This window comes from Ischnura elegans, chromosome 13, assembly GCF_921293095.1.
Source record: "Ischnura elegans chromosome 13, ioIscEleg1.1, whole genome shotgun sequence".
Lineage (NCBI taxonomy): Eukaryota > Metazoa > Arthropoda > Insecta > Odonata > Coenagrionidae > Ischnura > Ischnura elegans.
The window spans coordinates 5,512,384-5,535,846 of record NC_060258.1 but is presented as its reverse complement, the minus strand read 5'-3'; the positions used below and the strand labels follow the sequence as shown (position 1 = coordinate 5,535,846).

General features: G+C 36.4%; 1 long non-coding RNA gene across 1 annotated transcript; it reads left to right on the top strand.

Annotated features, from left to right (window-relative positions):
• The first annotated feature begins 5,370 nt into the window (after positions 1–5,370).
• Positions 5,371–17,683, top strand: LOC124170292. Its single transcript, XR_006867419.1, has 3 exons — positions 5,371–5,416; positions 11,149–11,350; positions 13,068–17,683. It is a non-coding gene; the product is annotated as an uncharacterized LOC124170292 (long non-coding RNA).
• The last annotated feature ends 5,780 nt before the right edge of the window (positions 17,684–23,463 follow it).

Here is a 23,463-nt window from a genome sequence, read left to right as displayed (position 1 = left end):
TCTTTTCAATGACATCTTGAATGCAGTCCTTAGTCTCCACACAAGGCTCTGACTCCTCATCATCTGCCCCTCCTCCTTCAAAACTCTGCAGAAAAAGTAACAGGGATAAACCTTTATCTCTTTAAAACACACATATATGGAATACTATAGGCATTATGAAGAAAAATGTTACACATATTGCCTCTGCTATCATATAAAAATAGCCTGGTCTCTGCATGCCTGTTAATCAAATACTGAAAAGCTACAGTGCAAACTGAATAAAATGAACGGGAAGATTTCTGATATTCCAAGTACACACAGTGTCTTTTCTAAATATCTTAGGGACCATGGAAGCTGCCCCTTCACAGCAAAACAGACGACAGAGAATGGAGACTATTCAGATGTATCTTATTTCCGTTTTTTTTTTTCAAATCATGAGAAATCAAAAGAGAGACTGAAGATTCAATTTTTTGCAGTTAAGAAAATGAATTGATCAAGTTTCTTATTCTTGCACTCAATTTGCTTCTGCAATTATCATTTTTGTAGTAGTATCTGTTAAAAGGCCAAAATCACTATTTATTCTTTTCTCAACAGTAGAATCATGGAAAAAACAAGTGAAGCATGTTTTAAATGTATTTGTTATGTGTTCTCTTTTCAATGTATATGTTCTCTTACCTCTTGTTAATACTCAAATATAAACTCTGGAAGAGAATACAGGGTACAATATCTATGCAGAAAGAAAACAGACCTCAAAATCATCTTCTCTTCCAAAACTATTTCATGAAACGGTTTATTAAATTACCCTGTTATTATTATTCTTAAAACATGCTAAACCAATCACAGCAATTATGTATTATGCTCGAAAAAAAAAGTTCTTACTGCCTGTCAATAGATAGCTATAGCATTGATTGCTGCTCAACTTTGAACTACCAGAATCATCATGACTCAAGCTCAGACATTAGTTAAAAAAACTGCTCAACAACCATGATGAATACGTCACGGCATTAGATACTTAGTGTTGAGAGAAGAGCACCATAATGTTTTTAAAAATTAACAGAGAGACTGCTATAACAGAAACACTGTTACAGGATTGGTATCATTGCTTCAAAGACAATCATTTCAATGATGACAATGGTCTATGTGAAGAAAGGCCAAAAACCTCCAGAGAAAATCAATTGGAGGCATTGCTCAATGAAGATCAATGCCGTACTCGAGAAGAGACTGCTTTGTATTTGAAGTAGCCCACCAAGCCATTTCCAAGGGATTGCATGCATTGGGAATTTAGTGTCAAGCAAGGAAATTGTGTTCCCAATGATTCAACAGTAATTCCACAGCATGAAATGCTCAACCTCACATTACAAAGCCTAGAACATTAAACATTAAAACCTAACTGAAAACACTCAAATGCAAAGGCTGAACGCACCCAACTAATTCCTCAGGCATTGAATCATCTGATTATTATTTGTTGCATTCAGTATTACATGGTCTGACAGATCAGCAGTTGCACTCATAAGAATGCATTGAAAAATGGCTTCATTCATGCAAAACCTCACCACATACCAGTATTCAAGCTCTGCCACAATGATGGGGAATAACTGCAGCTAGAAATGGACAACATCCTTCCTTTTACACCGCACCCATAAGATATTCTAATAGCTACATTTCCATAATAGGGTGGGCAGAGCCTTATTAATTAACCACAATTTTAAATTATTAATCATATCAACCATTAAAATACAAAATAAAAACACATCACGAACCAAATCTTTACTTCTATAGTTAGGTGAAACAGTTTATCACCACAGTTACCTGCATGAACTCAAAAGTATTCTTAAAAATATCAGCAAAAAACATTTATTATTCCTTATGCACTAACAATAAGACAATATTTCTGTCAACGCACTCCAAACTCATTGTACAAAATTGATTCACAAATTAAAACAGAATCGCATTCCAAATATCAAGCAATTAGCATAAAAAATGTTATCAAAACAAATAAAAAAAGTTTCAAAAGAGTAGACAAAATAGATAGTTAGAATTAAGCTACTCTGAGCATTAATTTAGAGCCCTTATTTATGCCAATAGCCCCCAAAAAATTTAAGAACGCAATGACCTTGCCAGGCATGCATACCATAAAAAGAATTGTCACAGGTTTTCCCTGCGTATAGAATCATTAGAATTTACATGGGAATTCCACTGGGTTAGGTTCTCCAACTCTATCTTACAATCAGCTGAAGTTTCGATGCACGAGTTGTCCATCGTCAACAGGGCACCTGGACAACTCGTCAAAATAGAAATGTCGGCCATGATGGAGTAGGAGAATTTGGCCTGGTGTAACTCCTGACTAAGCTTCTGCATGCCATATCCTTTGCAAAGATTTTGAAGACTGTTATGAAGGATAAATATATCAGTACCTAAAAAAATGTATCCCCTAACACAGGTAACCTTTGAACTTATGCTAAGGTCATATTTTAACTTGCTTACCACAAAATTTGTAGAAAACTTTCAAATTTTATAATGTACTTTAGAAATAAAATAGTTTATCTAAAAGATTACATAAAATACTCTTTTTATATGTAAAAATGTAAATAATTTTTAAAGGGCACTAACAGAAATGGTTCTAGCAAAATATGCTGTGATTTAAATAATCAAAGTTGATGCAAATATAAAAATTATATTCCAATATTGGAAAATAGTAAACTAAATAAAAATAAACTTAACAAATACAGAAAAGATATACCACATCAAAATTCCTAATTTGCTTTCTAATTTTACATTTTTGATGAAAATGTTTCCTGGGTTAATTTATCTGCACTTAAATTAATTTCTAATACTTTGCCAATATTGCCTTCATAATAACCACCATCTATTCATACAAGATGACTTGAAAATAAACAATCCATTTCAGAAACTTCGCGAAGATATTTTTAGTTACACATAACCATAGCCTAATGAGATCATAATTAAAGGTAAGGAAGAGGCTCCGAGCTAAACAAAGATAATACGTTCGCGTGCACATGAGACTGTATTTGACAACGCATAGACAAACCAATTTCTGGGTCTCTGACACTTCAATCTTTAGCAGCAAATCGTCAGGGATTTTTTTGTTCACTTTAACATGCTCCTTTTACCTCATCAAATACTTAAAGAGGTAGCGTGGTAGGGCACAGAGGGTGGATTGCCTTTTTGAGTTGATAAATAGTGAGTTTGAATGCTATAATTTCCCGGATATCGTAGTTTATCACACACTTAATTTCACAATCAGACAAAATGTCTTCAATCGTCTCCATTGTAACACCAACAGCAACATTAATGGCATGATACTAATATATCTATGATATATTAGTACCATTATTAATGGGACCTTGCCAACGATTGACGGATAGGGAAAAACCCAATTTACGGGATTTTGGACTTGTTACACTTTTCCGTAAAACGTTTCGCAAAATATATCATTCTTGATTCCTACTTTTGTCTACATAAACCAAATAGTTTCACCTTTAACTCTGCAATACTTATACTACACCAGTCTTCAAATAAGAAATTACGATAAGTACTCACCCTGAAGCAACTTTTTCTAAGAACTGCGTCTGATTCTAAACAAATCTTTTTGAACACACTGAATTCCGTAAGTTTCTTCAAACACAGTGGACACATGGTAGTGGGCAGGCCATCTCCCACAGTAACCTGAGATTTTAATAAACACGTTACACATCAATAGAGTTGGGAATCAAAACATGAAATGAAGTAAGCACCATTTTAAATAAAATCGATAACATTTAATGTGCCACTTACTTGTAAGCCAACTAAATCATGTAGGGCATCCTTCACAGTTATATTGTACGCTATATTTGAAGTGAATATGCTGTAAAAACAATCATGCTTCTCCCTACAAAGTCTGCAAAGGTCTATTTCTGGATTCCTATCTGAAGATTCCTTGAAAATCCCGATGGTGCGGCTCATGTTTTCGATTCAAAATCTTATTTACTTTTTAAATCAGGTTTATCGTCAAAGAAATGATCTACTCAGCATTGACATAGATCACAAATTCCAACAAGGAAACTACATTGACTAAGATGATGAGTGAAAATATAATACTTTAAAATGCTAAACGAAAGGAACACAAAATCCAACAATTGATGAATCGACGGAAAGATATATCATGACTCAATAGCTTGGATTGAGAAAATTTTCAACAATTTATGACACAATTGTAAATTCTTTGGACAAGCATCCACGCCAACATTAATCCACAACGTTCACTTGTTATTATATGACTATTCAATCAACCTCTGTATAGAACCGATGTTTTCTAGTTGCCATTTTATCCGGCAGTAGCACACCTATAGAGCAGGCCATACATCCGTGTTTGAAGAGTATTTTTTTTCCATTTCAAAAAATAAAGGACCATTTCATTTAAAATTCATCACATTTTCGATTAATGGTAGTGTAAAAATGTTTGGTTAAAGGTTATTCAACCACCTGGCCGGAAACAAAATTTAAGCCCAACTTCGGCGTCCGCTAGGTCAGATTACATCTACAGTCTTTAAATATGAGAAAGAGTTAAAAATTCTGAAATGTAGAATTAAAAAAGGTTAAAAATATTTTTACTTTTCAAATAATGTAATAAACTAGCATATATATATCACTTATTGTTGGAAATATTTCATTTTTCGATTTTAGGCCTTCTGCATACGCAATCCCCTAGCGGTGCAATATGCAAATGAAGTCCGGTATGTAAGCTAATCCTTGCTATCATGGTCAGTTAATAGCAAGGCGTCAATGAGCATGGAGTTCGTGGAAAATATTTGATGTCTTTTCTGTTGAAATGCGATTTATTTTTGAGGTCCTTGTCAATGTGAGCTGTATAAGCCCTTCTCCTGGATTATTCTCAAGTTTTTGCGTTATCGTAAGTCATAGAAATGAACGTAATGTATTAGAAATTTGTAAATCACTGAGTGCTGTGTGGATGGTTTGTTTGAGGAGTGAACTGGTTTTACAGATAAAATGAGTAATTGCTGTGAAAACATGAGTATTACCACTGGGAATTTATCTGAGTCTTCAGAAAGGAATTCATAGGGTACTCCGTGCAGACGTTGCATGAAGAAAAATTATTATTGTTACAACATATTCTTTTCAATTGCAGGAAGCCAGATAACTGGGAAGGATGCCTTAGGCGATTTTGTTGACTTACAAGTAAGTGAGGGTTTACATTTTATTGATCTCCTCAGTTATTGTTTTATTCCGTTGCATCAGCATGTTTTCCACAGCAAGTCTGAAATCTCTTGCGCATATGTTTTCATTCATTTCGTAGGTTGCTGTTGGAGATGGAGGTCATCTGTGCTTGAAAAAGCTTATCGAATTCAATGATATCATAAATATTTGTCATAAATCGGACGGAGAACTGAGAAAATTTTCGTGTAGAAATTACCTCAGGGTGAGTGCATCTTATTTTATTTCATTGGAAGCCTCGTATAAGTTTCAAATAATGTGAAATCATTCACGTAACCAGATATTAACTTGTTCGTGTTACCTTACCGTGTAGCCCGGCCTTAATAGTTCCAAGTTCATGTGGGCTAGGATAAAAGTTTTGCCAAATGTTTGTATTTGTGGTTTCAACAGATGATAGCAATAACTTGAAAATGTAATTAATCGTGTATTTGATGACTCACTTGCCATGAGGGGCATATTATTTGTTTATACGGTACATTAACACGTGCGGGTTAATGTCTAAATGTACGAACGCCAAAATACACCGTGTAACCACATACCTTGTGTGAATGCATGAGTAGAAAATAGAACCTGTTCTTATATGGTCAACGCATATGTACACATTCCATTCTGGTCTGCTAAAGTCGTTCATGCATTCAATCAATAACTTGTATATGTTTATGTGTGGTGTAAACTGGTGTTAAAAATATGAGGTGATGATTTTGATTCTCATTATATTTATTTTTGTCTTCTTTTATGGAAACACTTATTATTTGTACACATAAGTTTTTTTGTAATCAGACTCATGGATTAGAGAATGGGCTGTACTTTATTTTATTGATCAGTTTTGTTTAATTAATTTTGAGTACATGGAAAATTGTTTTTTTTTAAATGTGTTACACTCAAAGTTTAGGTTATTTCTAGAATCATATTTGCGCCCATTTTTGAAGTTTATTTATTGATGGGATGTGGTTTTTTTACAGATCAATTTTGTTTATTTAATTTGGAGTACATGAAAAAAATTATTGTTGGTGTACAGATTGAAATGAACTTCTTGAACGTGAAAGTCTTCTTTTCTAGTATATTTAGCGATATTTTGCATTTTTATTTTAATGACTGTCTTCGTGGGTAGTTCTAAGTATTAGTGGTGAATGACATTGTTGAAGGAACAATTTTTGATAGTTAATGTTGCAATCACTGAGTCCCAGAGATACTTCATGGCTTCCACTTGGTCACATTCCATCTATGGTCTTCAAATATGAAAAAGAGTCAAAAAATTCATTAATATGGAATGAAAAAAGTTCATGTTAAATATCCATGTTTAAAATAATGCAATGCACCTCAATAATATATCACTCATCGTTGGAAATACCTCATTTTTCGATTGTAAGCCTGTTGCATTCGTAAACCTCTAGTGGTGCATTGCGCAAATGAAGTCTGGTGTCAAAACTAAACCTTGCTAGCCTGGTCAGTTATGAGCTAGGGCGTCAATGAGCATGGAGTTCGTGTAAAATATTTGCTGTCTTTTTCGTTGAAATTCGTTTTTTTTGAGGTCATATGTTAATGTGAACTTTTTACGCCCGTTTACTTAGTTATTCTCAAGTTTTTGCATTGGCGCAGACTCGCTTTGTGGCAATAACAAAATAGTAACGACGATAACAAACATCTACGACGATACTGATTCATAACGTGAAGGGTGCGTGAAAACATGTGAATTGTTCAAAAGTTTTTACGGTGCTTGTATTGTGCAATGGTTGACTCCGACTTCGTAAAGACGCATCCTGGGAACATTCTGAAGGTAGATTCATTCGTGGCAACTTATTTCTTCTCCAGAAATTAAGATTTCTTGGTGCAGAGTTGTGAAGCCGCAAAATTGAAATGTAATATAAATTAAATCAATAATCTCATTCGCTAATAATCTAAAGCTTGATTTGTGTCTCATTTAAGTACTGTCATTTACTCATTGCTTATAATTTGTACTTGGTGCAATATTGGAATATGTGATGTTAGCATTTTGGAGAAATACAACGGATCATATTTTACACCGATTTACTTAGCATTCTGATTCTTCTCTGAGTTTCTTTAGGGTTCAATCCAGCAGCCACCATCTTTCTTTTCGTAAGATTATTTCTCAAAATATTTCTTCATTGGGGGAACCTTATGCTCCTCCATGCACTTAAAAAAATGCACGCAAAAATATCGCATAATTTAAAATGTTCCTTTAAAATTGTTTGAGTCTTATACTTCAATACGTAAAACCCTACTTTTGGCCTATTACGATTTTCCGTAAGTTTTAGTACTTCCTGTGGTACCGCTAAATCCATTTAGTTACATTCACAATGGAAGAGAAGCGCGTCACCATAGTTCGTACACCTTCATAGCCACTCGAGAGGCGTCTTCATAGACCGTAGTCTCCTTTCCTGCGTGCGCAGATCTAAAAATATTTAATCACTTCTCTGAAAGTTGGTAACATCGATTTGTTTAACGCCGACGAGGCGCCAAATACGGGACAAGTCATCTCACTACGCATCGTTTTTTACCTTCTACCATCTTCTGATTTATATTATCAAAGATAAACGACCTCCTAACAACATGCGCGGGATGAATTTTGCTGTATTGGAAGCGTGGGAGGGGTAGAAGCGATCGGGGAGGGGAGGGGATCGGCCTGCGGCTCTTGTATCCGCGACGCTGCGTGGGCGTTGGAATATTTTCTTCGCGGATGCGGACTCAAAGTAGGCATTTTGTGGCTAAATGGTGGCAGATACGTCAAAATGCACGAAATTTTTGCCCTAAAAGGGCAGTAACTCGGCAAAATCTATAGGGAATGACCATAAAATATTATATTTTTCGAATTTTGACCCTCCCCCCCTAAATTGCATTTGAGCGAGGGTCAGGGGTTCACGTACAGGTCTGAAATTTTTCAGGCCTTATTTTTGATCGGTCCCACAACTTTTTTTCATTGGGCCAGATGGATTTGAAAAAAATCGATTTTTGCGATCCGCCCTACCAGTCAGGTCACAGTCAAGGACATAAGGGTGGCCAAAAAATAGCATACAATCAAAGGTGTCGATCCACAAGCCATAAGGCATCCTCTACAGTTATCTCGCCTGCCACATTTGAAGTGAATATGTTGTAACGATAATCATTTTTCTTCATGCAAAGTCTGAAGAGGGGTACCCTCTACTGAAATTGTACTGAAAATGAATGATTATGCGATAAAAAAATATCCTTTGTGCTGTAAATTAACGTCAAAGCAGTTCTTCTCTAAGCTGGGTTTGAAAGGGTGCCTAAGTCATTGGTACTGTCCAAATACTCGTCTTATCCAATATTTGACCTCCAAGGCTAATACTGAGGTCAAAAGTCATAGAGGTAAACATCGGGCTACGTGACAACCAACGTGTCAAACCACAGGTTTTAAAAGGTGCGTAACTCATTTTTGCAGTTCATTTATCAATATTGTTGTATTTTTGCCTTTAGGAGGTCACAGTGGGGGTCCAAGGGTCTTAGAGGTAAACGTCAGGCCATCGTGACAACCAGCGTGTCGAACCATGGGTTTTTAAGGGTGCTTACGACAGTTTTGCAGTTCATTTATGAGTATTGTTGATTTTTTGACCTCCGTAGGTCATATTGGGAGTCATAGGTCATAAAGGCATGATTTGATATATCAAGGAAACTAATGTCGCCAACCAAAGGGTGACCAAGTGAGTTGCGTGGTACACCTAGTGCCCATTTTGTTAAGTCGTTAACCTCCTGAGGTCATAATGCGGTCAACATTCACGGAGGTTTGCACTAAAATATCCTGGAAATTAACCCGCTCACCGGAATGTTTTCAAGGATGCCCCAAGACAATGGAGCGGTAAACACCATGCTTAATTAAAGGCTTAAAATGTGTTCCAAAGGGTGGTGCCGTTCCCATTTCAATGTTACTTAATTAGTGATTAAGAAGGGGATGGTGGGTTTAGTTGAGCCAATTTCAAACTTAACTGTGCATTAAAATGAAAGTAAAATTTAGGTTTATATTAATGTGAAAGTCAAAGTCATATTTATAAGTATTAGTAAAAATAAATATGAAGGACCCAGTATTCAATGTGCTCTTCCTCCCGTGCCAGGCATAATTTAATTCACTTGACAAATGATCCAGTAAAAACGTCCTCAAACATAAGCAGGGTAATAAACTCTGCACATCTTATTCTCTCTCTTTTCTGTTCTTCAACATTATTAAATGTTTCTTGCACACCAACTGCTTTAAAAATCCCCATAAAAAGTAATCGCACGGAGTGAGGTCGGGGCTTGTTGGTGGCCACTCAACTTCTGTCCCCATGGACACCAGCCGATTTCCAAACTTCTCTTTTAGCACATTGAGAACTGCCTTAGACCTGTGTGCAGGTGCTCCATCCTGCTGCAACCACACTTCCTCAGCATTTCGGAAGTTTTCCCACTCCATATCCCGGGAAAGGCTTTCCTTCAGCATAGCCTGATAGGTGTCTGTCCTCACGTTCTTTTTGCAAAAGTATGTCCCAAAAACATGGCCAGCTTAAATGGCCATGGACACCGTTACACCATTTCAGTTTGACGACCGCTCACGCCGTGCCTTTGGATTACTTGTCGCCCAATATCACGTGTGGGTTAAAGACACACTACTAGTTTAAAAAAATATTGCTTCGTCCGAAAGCATAAGCTGAAACATAAAAGCGGTGGATGAATTTCATTTTAAATTTAGATGCATCATCCTAGTTGATATAATATTATCAAAAGACATAAAGAGCAAAGGAAAATAACATAAAAGAACAGAATGAATAAGATACTAACCTGAAATGTGAACATAGGGTTTTCATTAAGCTTGTCAATCATCCAGTTGCTGAATGGTTTTGATAGCCATAATCTCCTTCACGAAGCTCCTGCACCATTCTCACTTTATGAGGCTTCAAGTTTAGAATTTTTAAAGCGTGTTGTAAAACAGGACTGGAAAAGTCCAATGAAAGTGCACGTCGGTGGATGGATCTTGATGGAGATGCAAAGACTGAAGCCACAACTGCGTTTCTGTGCTTTGATAAGATTGTTGGGCGCCCTTTACAATTCCTCTTCTTAACATGTTCCACGATGAAACAATTTCCCTTCCTAAATTTGTCGTATAACCTGTGCTCCACTGTGCTTCTAAGGTAAACACCATGCTCAAAGAAAATTTTACGAATCGTTTTGATAACTGACTTTCCGTTTAATATGTAAGTCTCGATTATATCCGCCCTGATTGTGGGAGTAAGGCTCTTCATTGTGGTTCTTTCCACTATGACTAACAACGAACTAATGCCAAAGAGACATGCAGCTGAAGAGTTTCCCAAATGGGTATCATTGTTGCTGAGGTAAGGGTGCCTGCATGAAAAGACTTGAAAATATATCAAACAGTTTTTGAGACATACAATAAGGTCAATGAGTAACTTTGTAACTTATGTAGGGTAACCTCTTGATATTTGGACAGCATCAACTTTAGAACAACTTTTAAAATCTTTTGTCGGTCATGGAAGTTGTGCTGATATTCCCGTGAAAGATTCTGTGATATTTGACCCCTACGTATTCATTGGAGGTCAAAAAGTAACAATAGGGATATGTTTATTGCTCCACCTTCTTGGGCATCCTTGAAAAACTTCTTGAGTGATATGTGACTTATTTCAAATTGAAGTAAGTAGTTTTCTTGTTTATTTCTATAATGCATTTAGAATCATGGTAATTGTTTTGGTGCAATTGTTAGACAACTAGAGATATTGTCGCTGAGGGACCCTGAGCTTAAAGGAATTTTTTCTCGTACTTCAGCCCTAATCAAGCCATTCTTTGACTATCGATTGACTTTCATGACTCGGCATCGTTGTTCAACGATCGCAATTTCGACTGAGAAGAATTTGAAAAAATGATTTCATTGGACATATTATTAGTATGAAAAATTTCCCTCCTCTTGATTTGAAGGTTGTGCAGTCAGATGGCTTCCAGAGATGCGTCTGTTCTGTCTGTCTGGACAAGCCGAGGTAAAACAGTATCTATGAGGACTACTGTGTTTTCAGAATCCAGTGTCTTGAGTAACGCTCCACCTTCCAGCTATATTTATGATTGGAGGGTAAAGGCCACAGAAAAACAGCTGCTTGATGCTGGAGTTGAGCAAGATCCTCTGGTCAGTGAGTTATTGATTAAGGCTAACTCCATGTTGAAGGTGGCATACTTAACTCTTTCTGCCAAAGAAAAATGTTTTCCATTGTACACATAGCATTAGAATATTTTTAATCTCTCTCCATTGAGGTGTAATTTTGAGAGGAGTACACTTCTCTTGTGTTTGCTTCCCTCTGATTTGGGACTCAACTCAATGGGGTGCCGGGCTATTACCCCAGGTACGGTACTAGACCCACTAGCTCATGAGTTCACCATCAAATTATTGTATTACTAGGTACTGTTTTTAATAGAAATATTATTTACGACTCACAATAATTTATACTTATGTTAAAATAAGTTACATGTTCAATTCCCTTTTGAATTTGAAATGGGTAAGGGAAATTTGGTTACTGTGTGGTAATAACAATGTTGTTGTACGGCTTGTGATTGTTTTATTGTTGGCTTATTCACAGACTGTCAATTTGGTGTCATTGAGACCGTGAAAACCTGGAAAAAACAGTAAACTTCAGTATGTAGGTAGAGTGGCAACCTTAAAATCTCCTTTAAATCACAGGTCGAAAGTCATTGTTTTTGCATTTAATATGTCTAAAGAATTCATTTGTCTAAAGAATGCAAGGTGAAGCCACTGGTTTCAGAAAAACTCAATATTTTCTTAACATGCAGCCTTATGGCAAATTGACGAAGCTGGGCAGGACATGATGGCTAAATGCTCAAAGAGTACCGTTAGGCATGGCTTCACATCTGAGGGCTTATGCCCCCCCAGGAACCCCTATGTAAAAGGGGGAGAGCTAGGAAACGTATGTATTTGGCATTCATTTATTTGCATAAGAAATCCTCTGAAGAAAATATGCGGCTTTCGTCTCCCGGGTCAAGAAATGTCTACACATATATTTTCGTCTTTAGTAGAGAAAAGGTTTAATACACTGAAAGCGATATCTTTTTATTATATTGAATTAATCACATGATTTATTTCTTTACTGTCAACTATGTAAAGGTGCTTTGCGGCAAACAATGTTACTTAACCTTATTTATGTGCTTACTATAATAGTTCTGTTTTTCATGGCTTTTATTGTTATTTTACAAATTAGCAATGTGATCAATGAATTACCATTTTGCTATTCCATGTTGACTTCCTGTGATTTAAATATTTCCTCAATTTGTCACTCAATATAAAGTATGGGCATATAATTGGATTATTTGATTTTTAAAAACATTTTTACACATTTTCACTGTGTTCATTTTACATTGTCACCATAGGTGTATTCAAATTGAGCATTTTGCCATCAATGTGTTTTTGGCATTGGAAATAATGCAGAGGTCACCAACATTTTTTCCCGGTTGCCTGTTTGAACTTGAGAGTAGCTAATTATGCCAATCGGGAGATGAGAGACAGAGGTCGTCCTGATTTTCAACCGAGTACATTGTTGGTGTGTTTTTTTATGAGGCGTGGAAGGGGGAGTTGTTTGGCTGATCTTCACCCTGCCTATCTTGGCCACACTTGCCTTTTCATAGTCAATCGCTAGTGTTCCACATGTGATTGATTTTGATTCTCCATGGATAGACCCGAGATTTACGGGCACATAATGGTGGGAGACAGCCATTTTGTGTGGTTGGTGTCTCTTCTGGGTTACCACCTTGAGAGAGGCAGGAGAATTTTTTCTCTCTTTAATGAATTCTTAATGCAACTTGTTTTCTATACTAAATGCTTCCGTTGCTCATAGGTTGTCACGCTGCCAATGGACTTTGCATATCTGGCCAGAGCATGATGGAATTGCAGAGAGTTTTGCTGGATGTTGGATGCTTTTATTCTCCAATGATATTATCAATAGGATCCGATGACTTGGGGAGGGACGTAAGATTTCAACAGCTGATGAGTAATTTCCATTGGATTCTTCTCAGGACTCATTGCTTGACATTGAGGGTGGTTCTATTAAGCATGATCCCCACTCCAGCTCAATGGGGAAACATTATTCATCGGCGTCATTTAGTAGCCATCAACTGATGGACACAAGGGAGAGTAAGACAATGTTTTCACTCTCTTGATTTATAATAATGTCAATTATTCATTTGTGTTACAGTTGTCATTGCGTTCATGTATTAACATGATATTCATTCTGGTGATTTTATTTCCCTTTCTGGTGATTTCCCATTCTGGTGATTTCAAATCCCTTTGGTGGATTTCAGGTGGTTGACTTCATCACACCTTTTCTTTGGGATTGTAGGGTGAGGGAGGAGTATTTTGAATTGTAAGCTCACAAATGTCGTACTAATATATTTATATATACATATATATGCTATATCTTCACCTATTGGGCATGTGTTCTTACATACATAACCTCCGTAATTTATAGCTGGATGGGATGCAGAGACTGCAGGGGGCCGGACATTATCCACCTTAACCAGGAAGGCATGCGCTTTCTCATAAATATTTTACGGAGGAATAAAAACACATGGTTTTTAACAGTTTCATAGTAATCTTGTAAAAGGGGGTTTCTTTTCCATTGGGGTATTTCCCTGGATAAGATCAAGAAACATTTGCCTGGTAACCTCGATAGGTAATGTGGAATAACCAGGGAATAGGTGGTAACATATGTTGTTGGTAGTCGAGGGAAGTGAATCAACATTTTTTTAAACTATATATGTTATTACACAGGGTTTTACAACATAAAGTACCATAAACACATGCAAAGGCAGTCTTCACAATATTTTCGAAACTTCTTTACCATTTAATGAACTGCTGATTTCCTTCGAAGCTAGAGGAAATATTTTGGCATCAATGTGTTTGTTGTATTTAGAATCAAAAGCATTTAGACTAATTTCATTTTGATGCATTGATTCAGGAATACAATATATTCCTTTATTCAGCCATGTAAGGGTGCTTCAAAAAATTGCGTCACTAAGCAACCTGTACCCCATAACCATTATTTTCATACCAATTGTAAAAGCTTACATTTAAATGATTTTGTCTTCCTTCCATAGCTCATCGTTATACCAATTAAGCATTTGCATTTCCTTTTGTGGTTATTTTAACTCAGGATGTGATGGATATTACTGCACATTACGATTCTTAAAAACATTTTCCATCTTCATGGTTTTTCGTTTTTGGTCAATGTCACCATAGCTGTTTCTTTATCAAAGACTGTGAAAACACATAGGCTTTAATGAGTAAATGGCATTGAAAGCATTGTAGAAGTCTCTAAATTATAATTTAATTTGCACGCAGCAGCAGTTTAATTAAACCCATTGTATCATATGAAGCCGCTCTCGATTTCAATAGCTGGTGCGTGAGAGAAAGAAGTTTTTAATTGTTGAATAAATGCATTGTAATACTGTTCTTTTGTGGTTCGTGGAGGGGGGTGTTGATTAGCTGAGCTTCCCTCCGGGTATTATTGTTGAACTTTCATTTTCCCTGTCAAAGACTAACGTACCTGTAACTGTTTGTCCTGCAATCTTCTTGAGAGGCTATTTTCAATTCCTTGCCAGAGATTTCACTATATTTTATTGTTTGCTGATAATCAATTGTCCACTGCCAAGTTTATAACGTCCATCTTGACCACTCACCATGTCATCTCCACAGCCGTTATGAGTTAATTCTTCTGTTAACTGAAAAGCTTGGTTGTTTTTGCATTTAAAGTCATGTGTGTGCACGAAACGCGAGTGTCAAATGATCATGTGCTTATTGGTATAGGTGCTATGGTGGGAACGGATATTTAACAATCTGATCATCATGACAAAATAGGTTTATTTTACTTCAATAGCGGTAATCCATATGCCTTCATGAGAGGCACCTTGCATGATACATTAATGCATGTGCTCCAAAAAGGAAGTTCTTTGGAATACGCTATTGTACAATTTATTCACATCAAATCAACTTACCCTGATCCCTTTTATGAGTTATTCGATATGAGTTAGGCATTAGTTGAAATTTGTGGCAGTTCTGCATGGCTGGTGGGGAATGTTTTGTTCAGGACTATGAATCACTAGTACTTAATGCATGTAATAAAAAAATTAAAAACCATAACTGCAAGAAACATATTTTTTAATTTTAGCTTAGCAAATATATCATTACATGACATGCTGCCAGTGTGTGCTGCAATAAGAAGCATATTATATCATGTATCAATTCATGGGCTCTTGAAGGAGGTTTTTGGAGTACACTAGTATAGCCTATCTACCCATTCCAGCAATTTTTTACACAGGAATGTGGAACTCTGTTGTCCCATGGAGGGGTGGAAGATTCTCCTTCAATTTTTGATTTCAGGTTTCTGTGTTATTGTGAATGTGAACGGGAAAAGTATTTTTTAGGGGAATGGGGCCTTTTTAGAAGGGGTCTTGAATTATGGTGACATTAGGGCATCCATGATTGGGGATCCTGCCAGTTGGTGAAACTGAAGGGATCTGCTGGCATGTACCCAGTTCAATTGGATTTTTAAATATAATGCACTCATGTTCAAAAGCCTCAACTGGTAAATTCATCTCCTTATTTTTAACTCTAATATGTTAACGTGTTGTATGCGTAACCGACCAAAATTTTTTATCAAATGAATTAAATTTTTGTTGAATTTTATGCATTTGTTTTTTCATGACTAGTTGATAATTCATAGTATTGTCTCTCACTTAAGTAGGGATTGTCTCTTTTAATATTTCTCTGTTTTAATTTATCAACAATATATGCATGGTAGTTAGGTACTATGTGCATAAAAATTGTATCTCTATGTCAGCACATTTCATTCTCCATCCTGCAGAAGCCGTAATTCCACCAACCATCTTGTAGATGCAATGATTCTCTCAGCGATGGCTTCATATTCTAAGGTGGTATTTTTTTTGCAAGTCACCATTTTTATCTGCAAATTTGATGCATATCCTTCAGCACAACATGGTGCTTTAGAGATTTACTTTGGTTAATAGTTTTTTGGCAGCTGCATTGGTGTACCAGGGCTTTGGTCATAGATGTACTGGAGAATACATATATGGTATATACTGAAGTGGTGTTGCTGCATTGGAATTTGACCTATGTAACCTGTGGTATAACCTCTACCCTCAGTAAGCCTGAACAGTCTCTTGTTCATCCACTTCCCTTCCCACTGCTCCCATTAATAAGAGGCTGCAAAATGCTGTAACATCTCTAGGCAATGGCTAGAAGTGGTTAGTGGTTATGTAGTCTCATCAGCGCCAGCTGTGGAATTGCCTCTAGGGTCTTAACTATTTAGAACTGTGGTATACCCACATTATAAAAATATTAAATTTCCTAATATGCTTAATAGATATTATCTTAATCATCATTTCCAATACATATAATTTTATGCAGCAGTTTTTAAGTTTATCCAGTTTGTTTTTCCAATTATTCTCATGTAGGTATTCTTTACTTGACTGTTCCAGATGGATTTCTCAAGATATGTAAAGGGCAGAGCAGAGGCAAACTAGGACATTTGGAAATCTCTTCCCTCTGTCTACCCAAACAACATATGGATACTTTGAAGAGATCCATGCCTCAAGAGTCCCAGAGGCTCAGCTCAAGGCTGTTAAGTGATGTATGGATGTTAACCCAGAAGTACTTAAGTATGAGACATTCATCTTAATCCAGGCACAGAAGAGACTGGATTTAATGGCAAGACAGCAGTCCGGATCTGCCCTGCACACAACTAAGCATCAAGAGGTGAAACCCATGGTGTCCACCTGTGTATTTCACTGTTAAAGTATCTTACCTAACAAATCTCACCTCGGGAATAGGAAAGCAATGAGTGAAATAGTTGTTGAAAGAGATTAAGTGGCCTGAATTTGAACTATTTTACCCGAATCACTAAAAAATGTGAAACACCTTTGGTAAATTTTGCTGACAAAATTTCGATTGATTGTGATGAATAAAGATTAATCTCTCCTTTGTTTCTGCTTGTGCAAAATAATCTTTTTATCCGTAAATTGCTCATAACTGTGTTTCAATACTTACATGCATGTCAACTACTTGATTTTACTTGATGACTTATACCAAAGTAACTTTCAGTAAGTATTACCCCAGCAATTTCAAGGTATGCAGGTAAGAATTTTATTAATTTGTAGAATGTCATTTAAATTAGGTTGTTAATTAAATTAGGTTTAAATTAGGTGATCATTTCATGGTCTTCGATTGTGAAAGTGTTCATTCTCTATACTTGCACCACAATGGGCCATCAAATCAGTTTCCTTAAAACGTTAATTTTTGTACAATCTGCGTATACTGGAATACCTTTACTGATACATTGCAGTCACACTTCTTCTCCTAACTCTGGAAGAGAATATATGCAATTCATGTGCAACATTACTTTCAGTTGTAATAAAAATGTTGATTTTTAATTAGCAACTTATTATTTTTTTTGAAGTTTCACAGTAAAAGACCTAGGCTGCATATACATTTTTCTTGAAAAAAACAACAGAATTACTCTTCAGTGTAACAAGTATTTTATAGTAGCTGTTTAGGAAAGTATTCCCTGCGGAGAGGGGATTTGAGAATACCTCCGCAGTATCCCTGCTTGTCGTAAGAGGCGACTAAAAGGGTTGGAATCACAATAACTATGAAAGTTATTGTTCCTATGTAATAAAAATGGGAAATAATAATTTATTCCATCCTGGTGGCATTACAAGTATGTAATTTACAGGTCAGATTAAAACTAAAAGAAGTTATCCTACACATTCTAAAAAAAACTTTGACTATAGGAATGACAATAGCTGGCATTTAAATACAGACATTGTTGGAGTGTTTTTAGATGCACTGGAAGGGCATTGCGCAATTTAATACACAACTCTTGGTCCCTCCTAGAAGAGACTTCACAATTTTGTTGAAGATATGGATCAGTTACTTGTCTGGTATTATGTTCTTGGTAGCACATGTTTTTCAGATACAAAGATTAATTTTCCCTTGTAAAAACCCATGCACATAAAATATAAATACATGGTACCATAAGCAATTCTAACTTTTTAAAAAGAGGGCGGCCGTGGCTCCTGAACCTGTCATAATGCATAGATCTTACTATCTTCTTTTGAATTTTAAAAGTAAAAAAAATTGAAATGGATCATAGTCATGGAAGCGGCAAATACAAGAAAACAGTTAACTATATAACTCACTGCTAACACATGCAGTGTGGAACTGAATTACAATGTGAAGAGATAGTATATACTTAAGTAAGCCGGGCCCTCGTGTATCTCAAGCAACCCATATTTTTTGTGCTGGCTCATGAGGAAGTAAATAATGAAAACAAAAATTCGAATTTTACCTCTTAATGTTGCATTACTTTGTCATGGCATGAATTAGTAAAAATTATTTGCTAAAGTTAAGTGTTCCAGTATGTTTTTTGCATGAATTTATTGCCTTAAGCATCAATATCGCCATCCTAATATCCAACCACAATAGTTCACAAATGTCTGCAATTTCAATGCATTATTATTTAATTACAGAAGTCTTTCGGCAAGTTAAATGAAAACAGATTGCTCTTAATACCTTCTAGATGCCTGATAGCAGTAGTAAGGTCTTCTTTATGAGCTGAAAGTGTGGGCAATTGCAAATCCTGAACATCTGGGTATCGCATGGGAAAACTCAAGGTGATAGCATTTTTTACATTATGAAATTAAATATCATCCCTCTCGAGGAAATAAAACCAAGAATCACTGATGAATATCTATATCATTACAGTTATTTTTTACTTTTGTTGCTATCGCCTAGATCTGAGAAAAATCACTTTCTCTGTCCCACACCTCACTGTCTTTGTTGCAGTGCAGTTCATTTGCAATGCAACTTTTTTTAATCCTTATCAATGCCATCACTGATTCAGAATTCATCGTGGGCAGTAGTAAGGTATTATAGTGGTGAAGGTGAATGTTCTTGGTTCAAGTGGAGTGCTGGTGGTGGTTGAACTTTGTGGAGGGAATATGCATTACTAAGGCGTAGCATTGCGTGACACAAATGAGTTAAATGATTGGATCCATTACTTTGAAGATGGGTCTTCTAGGCTGTGTGGTGGATGCTGTAGCAATGGTTGAACTACTATTACAACATAGTGGCACAGCAACGGAATATACCATGTAATGGTTGAATTGATAATTAAATAGCTATTAGGTTCACACTGCTTCTCCTACTCTCCTATAAGGAACATCAGTTTTTTACACTGCTCTAACCTGAGTCAAAACATTTTGGTATTAAGTATCCCACTTTGTGAATGATTTTTGACGCTGAATTACGAATAAGCAAACATGATGAAAGCACAATAGACTTGGTTCTGATGGTTGCAATTTCTTGTTCGTTCTCATTAGGAGAGCATTCGCTGGGAATGGGGGACTAGAGAGTCCAACAAGTATCCCTGCTTGTCGCAGAAGGCGACTAAAAGGGTGACGGTGCAACAAAGAGATGGCCAGCTCGATGTCTTTCTCTGAGGCATCCTTTTACAGTTGGTTCCTATGCACTGCATCCGCAATGAATATACTGTAATGTTAGCAATCGCCCTTTTTTTGTGTATCTTACACTTAGAACTGGTGGTTATGCTAAATATACTTTAAAAATTTAAGTAAAGACATGCAAGAGGCTGTTTAAAATTATATAAATACATGAAAACAAGAATATTGATACATATACTTACTCAGCAACAAAATAAACAATGCAGGCAGGTAGGCAGTATACTGACAGACTACATGGTATGCATTGTTTTTCATATAGCGCATGAGTGCCTCCATAGTTACAATATTGAGATTTGGAACACGGTTTACGGTCGAAATTCTTGACTGAAGCCTCAAGATGGGAAAGCCTAATGATTTATAAATATGAAATGTGAAATATAAGTCCCGAAAATAATAAATAACATTAAAGATGCTTTCTGGCCTGCTCAAGAGTGAGATTTACACTCATTACGTACCAACACGAGGGTTCTATAAAAAAGAAAAATGTTTCCTTACCACCACTAAGGAAGAGTTTCACTGATACACACTCTGCACATCAGACAATATAATAAACCATGTTAACATTCTTTTTGTTACATCTGCAAGCTGATTTCCCCCAACACGACTCAAATAAGTTACCTGTAAAATAAATAAGCTGCATGGTAAAGAGTAATTTGTTGTAACTTAATGTTTACAGCCACATTTATTTCAAACACGATGCAATTCGCATGTTACACTTCCATCACTCCATCTCCGGGAGGGGGAGAAAACAAAAAATAATAAACCAAACAGAAAACAAGCAATGCCAACCTTTGCGATATGACAACATCCTCCCTCTAAGATATTTATACACAGAAAAAGAACACATAAATAACCTCCTGTTAACAAGTCAAAAACTTGTTTTGGCTTCCTTACCTGATTACTTCTTCTGGGTTGTATACACACATCTTTGTCACCAGGGGGCACAGACGTCTCCTTATTGTCCACCTCAATGCTCTTATCAATGTTTACATCAGTCACGGGTCTTTCAATGGAAAGAGTTTCATTTTCCCTTACAGCGACAGGGGCTGCCATTTCTACCATTCTGTCTGGCTCACAAAAGGGTTTTAAAGTAATAATAATGTATTTATTTGCCCAAGAAGTACATTTGAAATGTACAAGATATAAGACACGTCAAAATCATTAGTTTGTACATATGCAATTCAAAGAGGATAATTATTTGTCCTCAAAATCTATATACAAACCCAGGTAGCATTTTGATGTCGGTCCAATGTCAATACGACGGCGACATAGGTCGTCTACGGGTCGATCCGACGTCGGGAACCGAAGTCGGTCGATCGTCGAAATGACAACGTTTAGCCAGGCTACAGCCGACTTGCAAAGCGATGTCGGTCGTACATCGAACTGACTTCGGTTCGACGCCAAACCGACTTAAGCACGACAAAAAATCAACTTTGTCCCCGACATCAAAATGTTGTCGGCCCTACATCAAACTGACATTGACTCGACATCAAACAGCCTTCAGCCTGACACCAAACCGACTTCGGTCCGACATTAAAACGCTGTCAGCGTGGCATTGGACCTTAACCCGGCTCGACATGAAATCAACTTAAGTCCGACATAGACTTGACATGAAGGCGACGCAGGCCCAGCACTAGAAACAGTATCGAAATGACATACCCCAAATCTGTTACTGTATGTGACATATTCATCTGGAAATAAGTCACCATTACCTTAAGATTGAATTAACCTAGGTGCCTTTGTAGAAATAAAAAAAACTAGAAAGCAACATACTGAATCATTAAAATGACTCAGTTATGCGAAAGAAATTTGGAGCACCCTGAATTACTGGATGAATTATCATATGTATGGAATTAGATTTAATTAAATTATTTCGACTAACTAATAGCATAAGAGAATAAAGAGTAGGTAAGACGATAAACCAAGACGGAAGTTATCTCTATCTGAAATAGATATCCAAAAAGATATCAGAGACTCAAATGCATATCAGACAGAGATGGGCAAAATACATGTCAAATGTATTTTACATACAAAATACAAATTACTTTAAAAATCAGTATTTCAAATACAAATTACTTATAAAAATTGTATTTTCGATACAAAATACAAATGTAATTTTAAAATACATTCCTAAAATACAAAATACATACCTTCAACGAAGTTCTTAACCAATAAAACATTAAAATCAATTCAAATACGAACTATTTTTAGAATGAGAGGGTCAAACATTCTTACAACGTATTTATAGGTAATTGGCGATCAGACCATTATCCAGGGCAAAATGTCTTAAATAATATGGAGAATATATGGTAATAATTTGTTTATTTCACTAGTCTCACTTACAAAAAATGCTCATTACCCTTCAGAAGCAATAGTGTTTCAAACACAGTTTGCTAAATTACTTCTTTTGCAATTGTGAATAAATCCTGCAAAAGAAAATAACCTTTCCACAGGAGCACAGGATGTGAGGCCAGTGTTATAACGCACAAACAACTTTTTTACAGCCGGGTATGCATTTTACGTTGACAGACATTTCGATTTGTCACCAAGAAATTGTAATACTTCAATTTCATTCCTTTTACAACATGGAATGAGGAATGTCGCGGGTCATTTGAAAAGGCAAAGAAGTCCTCATCTGAAGAATTTCCATCATTTCTGGAGCAGAAAACATCAGGATTTAATTTTTTGGCTGCATTTATTAGCATTTGCTGTAGATGCGCTCGTAACTCCACTCTGTCGATTGGAATCCACCTCATCCTGAAGAAGGGATGGGTACAAGACGCCAAAATTGCATCATTGACTTCCGCTGAAAGACTGAAATAGGTTTTGAACCTATTCTGCAAGCTCATATTCAGACCTGTAATGAGTGGGGCACAATAGTGGAAGACCATTGACTGCATCTCCTATAGCTTTCCTTTCATAGAAAACAGTGTTGGTAACAACAATCCAAAGAAACACCCATTTCCCTGAAGCCGATGAATACTCAGGCAAAAAAATCTGTGCTGTGACTGCACTAAATCTGCACTGTAACTGTGCTAAAAGGGCTGTACTGTAACTCTACTTAAACTGCACTTGAGTTGAAACATCACAGTACAGTTATAGCACGGTCAGAGTGCAGTTGCCTTAGCATGGTCAGAGTGCAGTTGCCCTAGCGCAGTCAGAGTGCAGTTGCCCTAGCTCAGTCAGAGGGCTGTTGCCACAGTACAGTTGCCATAGCACAGTCTCAGTGCAGCAAGTTGATTCATTATAATACTCTTTCCTTGAAACAATAATTGAAAGCCTAGAAAAGGCTATTGAATTCCCGGTATGTATTTTAACGCAGCAGACAAAACAATTAAATCTGCATAGGCAAATTTGCAAAGATCCTGAATCACTGATCCATGTTGATAAAGGAACAGATCAAGATATATCAGACGGAAATGACCAGATTTAAACTTGTCAAAGAAAGGGTAAACTGTATTCCTTATTAAGACAAAATTGGCACTCAAAAGATTGATAATTGTGAGAAAAACTTTTTCTGTGCATCAACAGACACTAACTGAAATGCACCTAAATTTACAAAATTGCTTTTGTTGAATTTCCCCACACATGGTAGATTGCTTGTAGAATAGAATTCATTGAAAGGAGCCGTTCGTACTTCATGCTGCTGAAGCTTAAATTGTAACTATGGAGCAAAATAAATGACAGTAAGATATG